The sequence below is a fragment of the Lithobates pipiens genome, unplaced genomic scaffold, assembly GCF_037356315.1.
Source record: "Lithobates pipiens isolate NorthernLeopardFrog02 unplaced genomic scaffold, aLitPip1_a1.2 Scaffold_13, whole genome shotgun sequence".
NCBI classification, from domain to species: Eukaryota; Metazoa; Chordata; class Amphibia; order Anura; family Ranidae; genus Lithobates; species Lithobates pipiens.
This window is the reverse complement of record NW_027507718.1, coordinates 536,130,557-536,147,172: the sequence shown is the minus strand read 5'-3', so window position 1 is coordinate 536,147,172 and position 16,616 is coordinate 536,130,557. Positions and strand designations below refer to the sequence as shown.

Sequence of the window (16,616 nt, the reverse complement as noted above, 5' to 3'; positions counted from 1 at the left end):
CCGTTCTCTGCACCTCTCCAAATCATCAGCCAAGATCTGGTCAGGTCAGCAGAGGGAAGGCCGTTCTCTGCTCCTCTCCAAATCATCAGCCAAGATCTGGTCAGGTCAGCAGAGGGAAGGCCGTTCTCTGCACCTCTCCAAATCATCAGCCAAGATCTGGTCAGGTCAGCAGAGGGAAAGCCGTTCTCTGCTCCTCTCCAAATCATCAGCCAAGATCTGGTCAGGTCAGCAGAGGGAAGGCCGTTCTCTGCACCTCTCCAAATCATAAGCCAAGATCTGGTCAGGTCAGCAGAGAGAAGGCCGTTCTCTGCACCTCTCCAAATCATCAGCCAAGATCTGGTCAGGTCAGCAGAGAGAAGGCCGTTCTCTGCACCTCTCCAAATCATCAGCCAAGATCTGGTCAGGTCAGCAGAGAGAAGGCCGTTCTCTGCTTCTCTCCAAATCATCAGGCAAGATCTGGTCAGGTCAGCAGAGAGAAGGCCGTTCTCTGCACCTCTCCAAATCATCAGCCAAGATCTGGTCAGGTCAGCAGAGAGAAGGCCGTTCTCTGCACCTCTCCAAATCATCAGACAAGATCTGGTCAGGTCAGCAGAGGGAAAGCCGTTCTCTGCTCCTCTCCAAATCATCAGGCAAGATCTGGTCAGGTCAGCAGAGGGAAGGCCGTTCTCTGCTCCTCTCCAAATCAGGCAAGATCTGGTCAGGTCAACAGAGAGAAGGCCGTTCTCTGCTCCTCTCCAAATCATCAGCCAAGATCTAGTCAGGTCAGCAGAGGGAAGGCCGTTCTCTGCACCTCTCCAAATCATCAGCCAAGATCTGGTCAGGTCAGCAGAGGGAAGGCCGTTCTCTGCTCCTCTCCAAATCATCAGCCAAGATCTGGTCAGGTCAGCAGAGGGAAGGCCGTTCTCTGCTCCTCGCCAAATCATCAGGCAAGATCTGGTCAGGTCAGCAGAGGGAAGGCCGTTCTCTGCACCTCTCCAAATCATCAGGCAAGATCTGGTCAGGTCAGCAGAGGGAAGGCCGTTCTCTGCTCCTCGCCAAATCATCAGCCAAGATCTGGTCAGGTCAGCAGAGGGAAGGCCGTTCTCTGCTCCTCGCCAAATCATCAGCCAAGATCTGGTCAGGTCAGCAGAGGGAAGATCGTTCTCTGCACCTCTCCAAATCATCAGGCAAGATCTGGTCAGGTCAGCAGAGGGAAGGCCGTTCTCTGCTCCTCTCCAAATCATCAGCCGAGATCTGGTCAGGTCAGCAGAGGGAAGGCCGTTCTCTGCACCTCTCCAAATCATGAGCCAAGATCTAGTCAGGTCAGCAGATGGATGTAGAAGGCATGGACTGTGTCGGTCATGGATGGGTGTAGAAGGCGTGGACTGTGTCGGTCATGGATGGATGTAGAAGGTGTGGACTGTGTCGGTCATAGATGGATGTAGAAGGTGTGGACTGTGTCGGTCATAGATGGGTGTAGAAGGTGTGGACTGTGTCGGTCATAGATGGGTGTAGAAGGGGTGGACTGCGTCAGTCATGGATGGGTGTAGAAGGTGTGGACTGTGTCAGTCATGGATGGGTGTAGAAGGTGTGGACTGTGTCAGTCATAGATGGGTGTAGAAGGTGTGGACTGTGTCGGTCATAGATGGGTGTAGAAGGTGTGGACTGTGTCGGTCATAGATGGGTGTAGAAGGTGTGGACTGTGTCAGCCATGGATGGGTGTAGAAGGTGTGGACTGTGTCAGTCATGGATGGATGTAGAAGGTGTGGACTGTGTCAGTCATGGATGGATGTAGAAGGTGTGAACTGTGTCGGTCATGGATGGATGTAGAAGGTGTGAACTGTGTCGATCATGGATGGATGTAGAAGGTGTGGACTGTGTCAGCCATAGATGGGTGTAGAAGGTGTGGACTGTGTCAGCCATAGATGGGTGTAGAAGGTGTGGACTGTGTCGGTCATAGATGGATGTAGAAGGTGTGGACTGTGTCGGTCATAGATGGATGTAGAAGGTGTGGACTGTGTCGGTCATAGATGGGTGTAGAAGGTGTGGACTGCGTCAGTCATGGATGGGTGTAGAAGGTGTGGACTGTGTCAGCCATAGATGGGTGTAGAAGGTGTGGACTGTGTCAGCCATAGATGGGTGTAGAAGGTGTGGACTGTGTCGGTCATAGATGGATGTAGAAGGTGTGGACTGTGTCGGTCATAGATGGATGTAGAAGGTGTGGACTGTGTCAGCCATAGATGGGTGTAGAAGGTGTGGACTGTGTCAGCCATAGATGGGTGTAGAAGGTGTGGACTGTGTCGGTCATAGATGGATGTAGAAGGTGTGGACTGTGTCGGTCATAGATGGATGTAGAAGGTGTGGACTGTGTCGGTCATAGATGGGTGTAGAAGGTGTGGACTGCGTCAGTCATGGATGGGTGTAGAAGGTGTGGACTGTGTCAGTCATGGATGGGTGTAGAAGGTGTGGACTGTGTCAGTCATAGATGGGTGTAGAAGGTGTGGACTGTGTCGGTCATAGATGGGTGTAGAAGGTGTGGACTGTGTCGGTCATAGATGGGTGTAGAAGGTGTGGACTGTGTCGGTCATAGATGGGTGTAGAAGGTGTGGACTGCGTCAGTCATGGATGGGTGTAGAAGGTGTGGACTGTGTCGATCATAGATGGGTGTAGAAGGTGTGGACTGTGTCGATCATAGATGGGTGTAGAAGGTGTGGACTGTGTCGATCATAGATGGGTGTAGAAGGTGTGGACTGTGTCGATCATAGATGGGTGTAGAAGGTGTGGACTGTGTTGGTCATAGATGGGTGTAGAAGGTGTGGACTGTATCAGTCATAGATGGGTGTAGAAGGTGTGGACTGTGTCAGCCATAGATGTGTGTAGAAGGTGTGGACTGTGTCGATCATGGATGGATGTAGAAGGTGTGGACTGTGTCGGTCATAGATGGGTGTAGAAGGTGTGGACTGTGTCAGCCATAGATGGGTGTAGAAGGTGTGGACTGTGTCAGCCATAGATGTGTGTAGAAGGTGTGGACTGTGTCGATCATAGATGTGTGTAGAAGGTGTGGACTGTGTCGATCATAGATGGGTGTAGAAGGTGTGGACTGTGTCGATCATAGATGGGTGTAGAAGGTGTGGACTGTGTTGGTCATAGATGGGTGTAGAAGGTGTGGACTGTATCAGTCATAGATGGGTGTAGAAGGTGTGGACTGTGTCAGCCATAGATGTGTGTAGAAGGTGTGGACTGTGTCGATCATGGATGGATGTAGAAGGTGTGGACTGTGTCGGTCATAGATGGGTGTAGAAGGTGTGGACTGTGTCAGCCATAGATGGGTGTAGAAGGTGTGGACTGTGTCAGCCATAGATGTGTGTAGAAGGTGTGGACTGTGTCAGCCATAGATGTGTGTAGAAGGTGTGGACTGTGTCGGTCATAGATGGGTGTAGAAGGTCAGCAGAGGGAAGGCCGTTCTCTGCTCCTCTCCAAATCATCAGGCAAGATCTGGTCAGGTCAGCAGAGGGAAGGCCGTTCTCTGCTCCTCTCCAAATCATCAGCCAAGATCTGGTCAGGTCAGCAGAGAGAAGGCCGTTCTCTGCTCCTCCCCAAATCATCAGGTAAGATCTGGTCAGGTCAGCAGAGAGAAGGCCGTTCTCTGCTCCTCCCCAAATCATCAGGTAAGATCTGATCAGGTCAGCAGAGAGAAGGCCGTTCTCTGCATCTTTACTAGTCATTGGCTGAGATCAGCAGAAAGAAATCTGTTCTCTACTCCTCATCCAGTCATCGGCTGAGATCCGGTATTTCCAGCCTCTCCCACACCTGACACAAAGCATCACCCCGGGGCACACATTCTGCTCCAGTCACACCCGTACTCAATAGTCAGCTTCAGGTATTCAAAGTGTACAAAGAAAATGACTGGGGCAGAATGAGTACAAAACAGGCGTATCCTTGAGGCATGTAATCATATATATGTCACCCCAGACAGTTCTATACGTTTCAGAGATTCGATCCTCCTCCTCCAGATCACAACACCACCAAGTACAGTGCCTTGCAAAAGTATTCACCCCCTTGGCATTTTTCGTGTTTTGTTGCCTCACAGCCTGGAATAACACGGATCGTTTGAGGATTTGCATCATTTAATATACAGAACACGCCCACAACTTGGAAGATTTATTTTTTTTTCATTGTGAAGCAAACAAATAGGACAAAATAACAGAAGTCAATGTGCAGAACTATTCACCCCGCTAAAGTCAATACTTTGTAGCGCCCCCTTTTGCGGCTATCACAGCTCCAAGTCCCTCTGGATAAGTCTCTATGAGTCTTCCCACATCTCACCACTGGCATTTTTGCCCATTCCTCCTCCTTGCAAAACTGCTCCAGATCCTTCAGGTTGGATGGTTTGCGCCTTGTGAACAACAGTCTTTAAGTCTGACCACAGATTTTCTATTGGATTGAGGTCTGGGCTTTGACTAGGCCATTCCAACACATTTCCATGTTTCCTCTTAAACCACTCAAGTGTTGCTCTAGCAGTGTGTTTGGGGTCATTGTCCTGCTGGAAGGTGAACCTCCGTCCTACAGGTTTTCCTCAAGAATATCCCTGTATTTATCACCATCTATCTTTCCCTCAACTGTGACGAGTTACCCAGCCCCGACTGCTGAAAAACGGGGGGCGACAGAGAGAAGGGAGAGAGAGAGGGGGGACAGAGAGAAGGGAAGGGAGACAGAGAGAAGGGAAGGTAGAGAGGGGGGACAGAGAGAAGGGAAGGTAGAGAGGGGGGGGGACAGAGAGAAGGGAAGGTAGAGAGGGGGGGGGGACAGAGAGAAGGGAAGGTAGAGAGGGGGGGGGACAGAGAGAAGGGAAGGTAGAGAGGGGGGACAGAGAAGGGAAGGTAGAGAGGGGGACAGAGAGAAGGTAGAGAGGGGGGGATAATAATGAACCAGGAAAACAGAGCATTTTGGTGGGGGGGGGGGGGGGTGGGACACTTAGGACTGCGGAAAGAAGGATAGTCCAATAAAGAAGAACAGCTGAGAGGACCAGAGATGGTAGAGAAGGGAAGGAAGGACAGGAAGGAGTAATAGAGGAGAGTGTGGAGGACATCGCAGGGACAGGGGAGGCCGGGGTGGGACGGTCACACAGACATATGTGCTGAGGATATATACACACACTGTATACATAGCGGGGGGTGGGGAGGAAACAGTCAACAAGAGGATGTGTGTGAGGATGAAGCAACAGGAAGTGAGTGCGTGTGAGCGGAGTGTGAGGGCAGAGAAATACGGATATACCGTATACTGTACTAGAGAAATATGGATATACCGTATACTGTGCTATAGATACAGAAATATGTCTCTATATTACACACACACACACACACACACACTAATATACAAGAATATACCGTCAGCAGAGTGTTGATGGAAGTTCCCGTGAGATCGATTGGTTAATATTTAGACAAGCTTTATTGGCAGAAACACATTTCAGCATTGCCAAATTGTTTGAGATGTTATGGTTTGGATAGCTTCCCCGTATACTGTACTACAGCTACGACGCATAGCTTCCCCGTATACTGTACTACAGCTACGACGCATAGCTTCCCCGTATACTGTACTACAGCTACGACGCATAGCTTCCCCGTATACTGTACTACAGCTACGACGCATAGCTTCCCCGTATACTGTACTACAGCTACGACGCATAGCTTCCCCGTATACTGTACTACAGCTACGACGCATAGTTTCCCCGTATACTGTACTACAGCTACGACGCATAGCTTCCCCGTATACTGTACTACAGCTACGACGCATAGCTTCCCCGTATACTGTACTACAGCTACGACGCATAGTTTCCCCGTATACTGTACTACAGCTACGACGCATAGCTTCCCCGTATACTGTACTACAGATACGACGCATAGCTTCCCCGTATACCGTACTACAGATACGACGCATAGCTTCCCCGTATACCGTACTACAGATACGACGCATAGATTCCCCGTATACTGTACTACAGATCCGACGTATAGCTTCCCCGTATACTGTACTACAGCTACGACGCATAGATTCCCCGTATACCGTACTACAGATACGACGCATAGATTCCCCGTATACCGTACTACAGATACGACGCATAGATTCCCCGTATACTGTACTACAGATCCGACGTATAGCTTCCCCGTATACTGTACTACAGATACGACACATAGATTCCCCGTATACTGTACTACAGATACGACACATAGATTCCCTGTATATTGTACCCCCCCTCACATGACAATGGACGGCAGTGGAGATGTGGAGGATGATGACAGATGACGGTATATATGTATAAATAGCTCAGTGAAGCAGAGCATTGTGGGAGCTGAAGGTTCTTCCTCACACAAGGTGGACAGTAATGTCTCCACCTTAAAAAAAAGACCCCCTCAAAGTCACATGACCTGGAAAATAAGGGCAAGTAATGAGAATGTGGTCTGGTCACTGCCCCTCCCACCTGATCTATCCAGACCCCACCTCCAACAAACTGGGCTGAGCTCTGTATGAATATTACACACACACAAAGCTCTGCCTATGTTCTGGTCACCCCTCTAAGCCCCACCTATTGCGTCCCAGAACCGGGGTACTATGGAGGACCTGGAACAGTCCCTATTATAGAGGAATGTACAGGAAGGACCTGGACTAGAGCCTAGTACTGCAGGAAGAGTCCCTACTATAGCAGGGACATACAGGAAGGACCTGGACCATCCCGGAGTAGAGCCTAGTACTGCAGGAAGAGTCCCTAATATAGAGGAACATACAGGAAGGACCTGGACTAGAGCCTAGTACTGCAGGAACAGTCCCTACTATAGGAGGGACGTACAGGAAGGACCTGGACCATCCCGGAGTAGAGCCTTGCACTGCAGGAACAGTCCCTATTATAGAGGAACATACATAAAAACTCCTACCCGCAGCTCCTCAGGACCGATACGGTGTCAGAGCTGGTCCTGGTGAAAAAAAATAAATCTAAAAGAAAATCGATTTGACCGCTCAAATGGATTCAAGATTTTAATTGAATTTTTTCCCATCTCTAATACACCACCACAATGGATTTTAACAAGATGTGCTTTAACTGCAGACTTTCAGCTTTAATTTGTATTTACATCCAAATCAGGTGACCGGTGTAGAAATGACAACACTTTGTACATGCGTTTCCTACTTTTTAAAGTGGTTGTAAACCCTTACAAACCACTTTGACCTACAGGTAAGTCTAGAGTAAGGCTTACCTGTAGGTCCAAGAAATATCTCCTAAACTTATACGGTTTAGGAGATATTTGCCCGAAAATGGGCACCGCTATCTAGGGCGCATGCGCCGTAGACAGCGGCACGCAGGCGCACTGAGCGCGGCATCGTCAATGACGAAGATGCCGCGCGTGTCGGCTCCCGTGCGCATGCGCGGGAGTGACGTCATCGCGGCTTCGCCGAATGACAGTGGCGGAGCTGCGAGACCCCACTGAGAAGATGGATGCGCCGGACTACAGGGGACAGCGGTGACTTCGCTGGCTCCTGTGTCAGGTAAGTGACACATAATGGACTACTATGTGATGCGATGCGATGCGATGCATAGTAGTCCATTATGCTTTACCTTTGCAGGGAATGAAAGAGGAAGTAAACCCATCAGGGTTTACTTCCTCTTTAAAGGGACCAAAAGTAATGGGACAGATTAACAATCATCTATCAAACCTTCACTTTTTAATACTTGGTTGCAGATTCTTTGCAGTCAATTACAGCCTGAAGTTTGGAAGGCCGAGACATCACCAGACACTGGGCTTCATCCCTGGTGATGCTCTGCCAGGCCTCTACTGCAATGGTCTTCAGTTCCTGCTTGTTCTTGGGGCATTTTCCCTTCAGCAAGTGAAATGCATGCTCGATCGCATTCAGGTCAGGTGATTGACTTGGCTATTGCATAACATTCCACTTCTTTTCCTTAAAAAACTCTTTGGTTGCTTTCGCAGTATGCTTCGAGTCATTGTCCATCTGCACTGTGAAGCTCCGTCCAATGAGTTCTGAAGCATTTTGCTGACTATGAGCCGATAATATTGGCCCCGAAACACTTCAGAATTCATCCGGCTGCTTCTGTCAGCAGTCACATCATCAATAAATACAAGAGAACCAGTTCCATTGGCAGCCATACATGCCCACGCCATGACACTACCACCACCATGCTTCACTGATAAGATGGTATGCTTTGGATCATGAGCAGCTCCTTTCCTTCTCTTCCCATGGTACAAGTTGATCTCGGTCTCCTCTGTCCATAGGATGTTGTTCCAGAACTGTGAAGGCTTTTTTAGATGTTGTTTGGCAAACTCTAATCTGGCCTTCCTGTGTTTGAGGCTCACCAATGGTTTACATCTTGTGGTGACCCCTCTGTATTCACTCTGGTGAAGTCTTCTCCTGATCGATAACTTCGACACACATACACCTACCTCCTGCAGAGTGTTCTGGATCTGGCCAACTGTTGTGAAGGGTGTTTTCTACACTAGGGAAAGAATTCTTCGGTCACCACAGTTGTTTTCTTAGGTTTTCCGGGTCTTTTGGTGTTGCTGAGCTCACCGATGTATTCTCTCTTTTTAAGGATGTTCCAAAACAGTTGATTTGGCCACACCTAATGTTTTTGCTATCTCTCTCTGATGGGTTTGTTTTGTTTTTTTCAGCCTAAAGCCCCATACACACGATCGGACTTTGTACAAACTTTTCTACAAAGGGCGTAGGCCGTAAGTTTGTATTGCATACACACGGCAGGACTTTTTAGGCAACAAACACGAACGTAGTGACATTTCAACGTACTGACAACACTTCAAAAGAGGATGTTCAATTACTCCAGCGCCACCTTTGGTCAAATTCTGTATTGTTGTCGGATCTTTTGCATTGGTTCTGAGCATGGCGTGTTTGTACTTTGTACAAAAGTCCGATGGGTTTTGTGTACACGCGATCGGACTTTGCTCCATCGGACTTATGTTGTCAAAAAGTTTGTCCATTTGCACAGCCAACAAAAGTCAGATGAAAACCAAAATTTTGTCTGATGGAGCGTACACACGCGGTCGGATATTGCCTCAAAACAGCTAATTTGCATGTTTGTTGTCAAAAAGTCTGATCATGTATACAAGCCTTTAGAGTCCATACACACAGGGGCAACTGTGGATCCGACTTCAAGTCACGCTACATGGAAAAAAAAAAAAAAAAAAAAAAAATCGATAGAAGTGAATGGAGCCGTCTTAAAGCACACTACAGCAGTCGCTCAGACTTCAGAAAAGGCTCCTGTACTACTTCAATCCAACTTCTAGGCGACTTGTACCCATAGAATTCAATAGAAGTCGCCTCCAAGTCGGATCACTGTCTATATTGGAAGCGACAATGTCGCCTCTCTAATAATAAAAAACCGGCACGGGATCCCCTCTGAGGGCAAACCGGGCCCTTAGGTCTGATATGGATTTTAAGGGAAACCCCCTACGCTGAAAAAACTGCGTGGTGGTCCCCCCAAAATCCATCCCAGACCCCTATCAAAGCACGCAGCCCGGACGGTCAGGAAGCGAGTGAGCGCCCCCCCCCCCCATGAACCGTACCAGGCCACATGCCCTCAACATGGGGGGTGGGTGCTTTGGGGAAGGGGGCGGCCCCCACACCCCAAAGCACCTTGTCCCCATGTTGATGAGGTTTGGTTGTTGGGGTCTGCAGGCGGGAACTTTATCGGAATCCGGAAGCCCCCTTTAATAAGGGGGCCCCCAGATCCCGGCCCCCCCCACCCTATGTGAATGAGTATGGGGTACATCGTACCCCTACCCATTCACCTGGGGGAAAAAGCGTCAATAAAATAACATTTAAAAAAAAAAACACACTAGACAGGTTTTTAAAGTAATTTATTAGGCAGCTCCGGGGGTCTCCTTCCGACTTCAGGGGTCTCTTCCGACTCCTCCACTCTCTCCGGCCTCTTCCACTATCTTCTTCCAGCTCTTTTACTAGCGATGGTCCAGTCTTCTCCGTCCTTCTTGACACGACACTCTCTCCCACTGTAATTCCGTGTGCGAGGTGCATGACGACTTATATAGGAATTGGGCGTGGTCACCGGGTGATGTCACGCGGTGACCCTGTCCCTTATGACATCACAGTCCCAGCATGCCACATGACTTGACGTAATAAGGGGCGGGGTCACCCTGTGACATCACCCGTGACCACGCCCCATGCCTATATAAGTCATTGCGCACCTCGCACACGGCATTACAACGGGAGAGAGCATCGTGTCAACATCGGAAGAAGAGAAGAGGGAAGAAGGACGCAGAAGACCGGGCCAATGCTAGTAAAAGAGCTGGAAAAAGATAGAGGAGCCTGGCAGAAGAACCAGAGACTGGGAGAAGAAGCCGGAGAGCGGGAGAAAAGGCCAGAGAGAGCGGAGGAGTCGGAAGAGACCCCTGAAGTCGGAAGAAGACCCTCAGAGCTGCCTAATAAATTACTTTAAAAACCTGTCTAGTGCGTTTTTTTATTGACACTTTTTTTCCCTCAGGTGAATGGGTAGGGGTACGATGTACCCCATTACTCATTCACATAAGGGGTCACCCAGATCCCAGCCCCCACCCTATTAAAGGGGGCTCCCAGATTCCGATAAGCTCCCTGCCAGCAGACCCTGACAACCAACGGCCAGGGCTGTCGGGAAGAGGCCCTTGTCTTCATCAACACGGGGACAAAGTGCTTCGGGGTAGGTGGGCCGCAGCGCGCCCCCCTTCCCCAAAGCATACCAGATCTAAGGGCCTGGTATGCTCTTAGAGGGGAACCCATGCCATTTTTTTATTTAAAATTTGGAGTGAAGTTCCCCCTCGAGAGCTGATTATTCTGTGATTAGCCACGGCCAAAGTTCCCGGCCTGGGGGCGACTTCAAGTCGTGTTGTAAGTCGCCCCAAGTCGCTCTGTGATTCATACTCAAGTCGTGTCCAGGTTGCCTCCCAAAGTCGCGCTGGAAGTCGTGTTGCCCCTGTGTGAATGGACTCTAATGATGGCTTCACTGATACCGACAGCTCTTTGGATCTCATATTGGAGAGTTGACAGCAATAGATTCCAAATGCAAATAACACACTTGAAATTAACTCTGGACCTTTTATCTGCTCCTTGTAAATGGGATAATGAGGGAATAACACACCTGGCCATGGAACAGCTGAGCAGCCAATTGTCCCATTACTTTTGGTCCCTTAAAAAGTGGGAGGCAAATATACAAACTGTTGTAATTCCTACACCGTTCACCTGATTTGGATGTAAATACCTCAAATTAAAGCTGGAAGTCTGCAGGTAAAGCACATCTTGTTCCTCTCATTTCAAATCCATTGTGGTGTATAGAGCCAAAGAGATGAGAATTGTGTCCATGTCCCAATATTTATGGACCCGACTGTATACAGAAAGGACCTGGACCGTCCCGGAGTAGAGCCTAGTACTGCAGGAACAGTCCCTATTATAGAGGAATATACAGAAAGGACCTGGACCATCCCGGAGTAGAGCCTAGTACTGCAGGAACAGTCCCTATTATAGAGGAATATACAGGAAGGACCTGGACCATCCCGGAGTAGAGCCTAGTACTGCAGGAACAGTCCCTATTATAGAGGAACGTTCACGTACAGGAAGGACCTGGACCATCCCGGAGTAGAGCCTAGTACTGCATGAACAGTCTCTACTATAGAGGAATATACAGGAAGGACCTGGACCATCCCAGACTAGAGCCTAATACTGCAGGAACAGTCCCTATTATAGAGGAATATACAGGAAGGACCTGGACCATCCCGGAGTAGAGCCTAGTACTGCAGGAACAGTCCCTATTATAGAGGAATATACAGGAAGGACCTGGACCATCCCGGAGTAGAGCCTAGTACTGCAGGAACAGTCCCTATTATAGAGGAATATACAGGAAGGACCTGGACCGTCCCGGAGTAGAGCCTAGTACTGCATGAACAGTCTCTACTATAGAGGAATATACAGGAAGGACCTGGACCATCCCAGACTAGAGCCTAGTACTGCAGGAACAGTCCCTATTATAGAGGAATATACAGGAAGGACCTGGACCGTCCCGGAGTAGAGCCTAGTACTGCAGGAACAGTCCCTATTATAGAGGAACGTTCATGTACAGGAAGGACCTGGACCGTCCCGGAGTAGAGCCTAGTACTGCAGGAACAGTCCCTATTATAGAGGAATATACAGGAAGGACCTGGACCGTCCCGGAGTAGAGCCTAGTACTGCAGGAACAGTCTCTATTATAGAGGAATATACAGGAAGGACCTGGACCGTCCCGGAGTAGAACCTAGTACTGCAGGAACAGTCCCTATTATAGAGGAATATACAGGAAGGACCTGGACCATCCCGGAGTAGAACCTAGTACTGCAGGAACAGTCCCTATTATAGAGGAACGTTCATGTACAGGAAGGACCTGGACCATCCCGGAGTAGAGCCTAGTACTGCAGGAACAGTCCCTATTATAGAGGAATATACAGGAAGGACCTGGACCATCCCAGACTAGAGCCTAGTACTGCAGGAACAGTCCCTATTATAGAGGAATATACAGGAAGGACCTGGACCATCCCGGAGTAGAACCTAGTACTGCAGGAACAGTCCACAGAGTCCTGACCTCAACCTGATAGAACACCTTTGGGATGAATTAGAGCTGAGACTGCGAGCCAGGCCTTCTCATCCAACATCAGTGCCTGACCTCACAAATGCTCTTCTGGAAGAATGGTCAAACATTCCCATAGACACCCTCCTAAACCTTGTGGATGCTCCTTCCCAGAAAAGGTGAAGCTGTTATAGATGCAAAAGGGCCAACTCAATATTGTACCCTCCGGACTAAGACTGGGATGCCATTAAAGGTCATGTGTGTGTAAAGGCAGGTGTCCCAATACTTTTGAAACTAGTCAACAACCCTCTCCTGGGCCTTCCTAGGAAAAGACTTAATTTCCTCCGCCATCACTCGCCAAAGTATTTTTTAGACATGGGGCAATACAAGGTAGGAGCTGACCATGTCGGGCCCTCAGGTTTTTCACTGACCCACCATTCTAAGAACTGACAAACACCCAGGTGGTCCCTCTACCAGCATATTACCAAAAACATTAGAGAAAGGAACCATAATTTAGGCCACCCAAGCGGGAAGGTAGGTCACAGACCTCTTAAGGTTCAGTCAGCTCCCCCATAACAGCTGCAGATCGTGGTATAGAGAGAGACGGGCAAATCACAGACAAAGCGGACATACAGAAATACCGCATCAGACAAGTTGTAATAAGGTCAATCCTTTCCCTGTAAGAGAGTTTCCAAGCCTTCCAGCCGGCAACCTTGGCATCTTGTAGCCCGCTTACCCAATTCGAGTCATCGTTGGGACCAAATTTGATGCCTAAAACTTGAATTTCCTGCCGGGACTCTGGGAAGGTGTCAGGCAGCTCAAAGCCTTCGCCTTCCTCTCCCATCCGGAAAACCTTAGCATACTGCTTCATCACTGAGACCACCTCCTGTGTCCCACAGAACAGGTACATCATCAGCACAGGCCGTGACCCTCAAAGGAGGTTCACCAGTGATGTCCACAGGTACTCCACACAATGGCCTGCCCTCTCCTGACGAAGGGATCGACTGAAAACACGTATAGCAGAGAATTCAAAGGACACCCCTGACAAAACCCCTCAGCCAACCAAAATGGAAAGCGATTGTAAACCTCTGAAATATGAACAAAGTACATCCCTCTAAAGCGTGTACTTACCTCACAACCTAAAGCACTGAGTGCAATATGTGTCTGCCCTCTCTCCTTCCTCTGCTATCCACACAAGACACTGCCGAGAGTCACCAGATAATCCCAGAAGGCCCCACCCCCCCTCTAGTACACCACACATGATTGGCAGCCTCAGCCATACATGTTCCCCTGACACTATGTACAGGGGGTGCGTCAGTTCCCTCCACTCAGGAGCATGTGTGTGACATCACATCCCCACCCACTATCATTCTGGAGCTCAGACGTGCTGTGTAAAATGTGTGCTTTGAACGCATGTAGAGACTACAGGGCTGCAGATAAAACAGGTATACCTTATGTAGGAGGATTAGATTCATCTCTGTGCATCACACACACGGCTATAGACATGTATACAGACAGAGGAGGATATAGACATGTACATATGAGGAGATATGGGTCGGTAATGGTCGGTATGAGGGGATATGGGTCGGTAATGGTCGGTATGAGGCGATATGGGTCGGTAATGGTCGGTATGAGGCGACATCGGTCGGTAATGGTCGGTATGAGGCGACATCGGTCGGTAATGGTCGGTATGAGGCGACACCGGTCGGTAATGGTCGGTATGAGGCGACATCGGTCGGTATGAGGCGACATCGGTCGGTATGAGGCGACATCGGTCGGTATGAGGCGACATCGGTCGGTATGAGGCGACATCGGTCGGTATGAGGCGACATCGGTCGGTAATGGTCAGTATGAGGCGACATCGGTCGGTAATGGTCGGTATGAGGCGACATCGGTCGGTAATGGTCGGTATGAGGCGACATCGGTCAGTCATGGTCGGTATGAGGCGACATCGGTCAGTCATGGTCGGTATAAGGCGACATCGGTCAGTCATGGTCGGTATAAGGCGACATCGGTCAGTCATGGTCGGTATGAGGCGACATCGGTCAGTCATGGTCGGTATGAGGCGACATCGGTCAGTCATGGTCGGTATGAGGCGACATCGGTCAGTCATGGTCGGTATGAGGCGACATCGGTCAGTCATGGTCGGTATGAGGCGACATCGGTCAGTCATGGTCGGTATGAGGCGACATCGGTCAGTCATGGTCGGTATGAGGCGATATATCGTCGTATGAGGTGACAGATCTTACAGTAATGTTTGATATGAGGTGACAGATCGAGAGTAATGGTGGGTATGAGGTGATATTGGCCAGTAATGGTCGGTATGAAGAGATATATTGGTCGGAGTAAGGACATATCAGTTGGTATGAGGTGATATGGGTCAGTAATGGTCGGTATGAGGTGATATGTCAGTCGGTTTGAGAACATTTCAGTTGGTATGAGGTAATATCAGTCAGTAATGGTTGGTATGAGGGGATCTATTGGTCGGTGTAAGGACATATCGGTTGGTATGAGGTGATATGGGTCAGTAATGGTCTTTATGAGGTGTTATCGGTCAGTAATGGTCGTTATGAGGATATATCGGTGGGTGTGAGGTAATACCAGTCGGTAATGGTCGTTATGAGGTGATATGGGTCGGTAATGGTCGTCATGAGGTGATATGGGTCGGTAATGGTCGTTATGAGGTGATATGGGTCGGTAATGGTCGTTATGAGGTGATATGGGTCGGTAATGGTCGTTATGAGGTGATATGGGTCGGTAATGGTCGTTATGAGGTGATATGGGTCGGTAATGGTCGTTATGAGGTGATATGGGTCGGTAATGGTCGTTATGAGGTGATATGTGTCGGTAATGGTCGGTATGAGGTGATATGGGTCGGTAATGGTCGGTATGAGGTGAGATCAGTCGGTAATGGTTGGTATGAGGTGATATCAGTCACTAATAGTCGTTATGAGGTGATATATCGGTCGGTAATAGTTGTTATGAGGTGATATCGGTCGGTAATAGTCGGTATGAGGTGATATCGGTCGGTAATAGTCGGTATGAGGTGATATCGGTCGGTATGAGATAATATCAGTCAGTAATAGTCGGTATGAGGTGATATCGGTCGGTATGAGGTGATATCGGTCGGTATGAGATAATATCAGTCAGTAACGGTCGTTATAAGGTGATATATCGGTCGGGATGAGGTAATATCAGTCAGTAATAGTCGTTATGAGGTGATATCGGTCGGTAATGGTAGGTATGAGGTGATATCGGTCGGTAATGGTCGGTATGAGGTAATATCAGTCAGTAATAGTCGGTATGAGGTGATATCAGTCGGTATGAGATAATATCAGTCAGTAACGGTCGTTATGAGGTGATATATAGGTCGGGATGAGGTAATATCAGTCGGTATCCGGTCGGGTGAAGTTGGGTGTCTGTGAGGTAAAAGTTGTGCCGGGACCTCCTCTCACACACACCGTGGGGAGGGTGAGGGGTCTCTCTCACACACACACCGTACACCAGGGGGGAAGAGCCTCTCACACACCGTACACCGGACTCTCCCGGGACCCGCACTCACCTCTCCGCCGTCCTCTCCGGACTTCTCTCTCTGCCGACCCCGCCCGGGATCCGCTCTATAGCGCGTACCTACCGCCAGGGGCGCTCTTCCCGGACTACCCCCGCCCGCCGCCAGGGGTCGCTGTGTGCGATCAGCTCTGTGCTGTGTGAGGACAGAACCTTCCAGGAATAAACATGGCGGCGGCGGTGTAGATGTGTGCTCAGAGTGGGGAGCTGCCAGGACTAGAAATGGCGGAATACCTGTGTGATGATTTTCCTCCATAGTTATCACATTATCCCCCGAGTCCTTCTTATATCATCACATACCGTGTGCTGAGAGATCGGGAGTGCCTAGGCACAGGAAGTGATTTATCTAGACTGCCTAGGCACAGGAAGTGCTTTATCAGGAGTGCCTAGGCACAGTAGGTGCTTTATCTGCAGTGCCTAGGCACAGGGAGTACTTTATCTGGAGTGCCTAGGCACAGGAAGTGCTTTA

The 16,616-nt window shown here is 49.3% G+C and overlaps 1 protein-coding gene across 1 annotated transcript in view; it reads right to left on the bottom strand.

Moving 5' to 3' along the window:
- The window catches only part of TLN1 (talin 1), a gene marked incomplete at its 3' end in the record, with an annotated part of 64,794 nt that extends 48,578 nt beyond the window's left edge, over window positions 1–16,216 (bottom strand). The window contains 1 exon segment of the mRNA XM_077478233.1: window positions 16,143–16,216.
- Window positions 16,217–16,616: the final 400 nt, after the last annotated feature.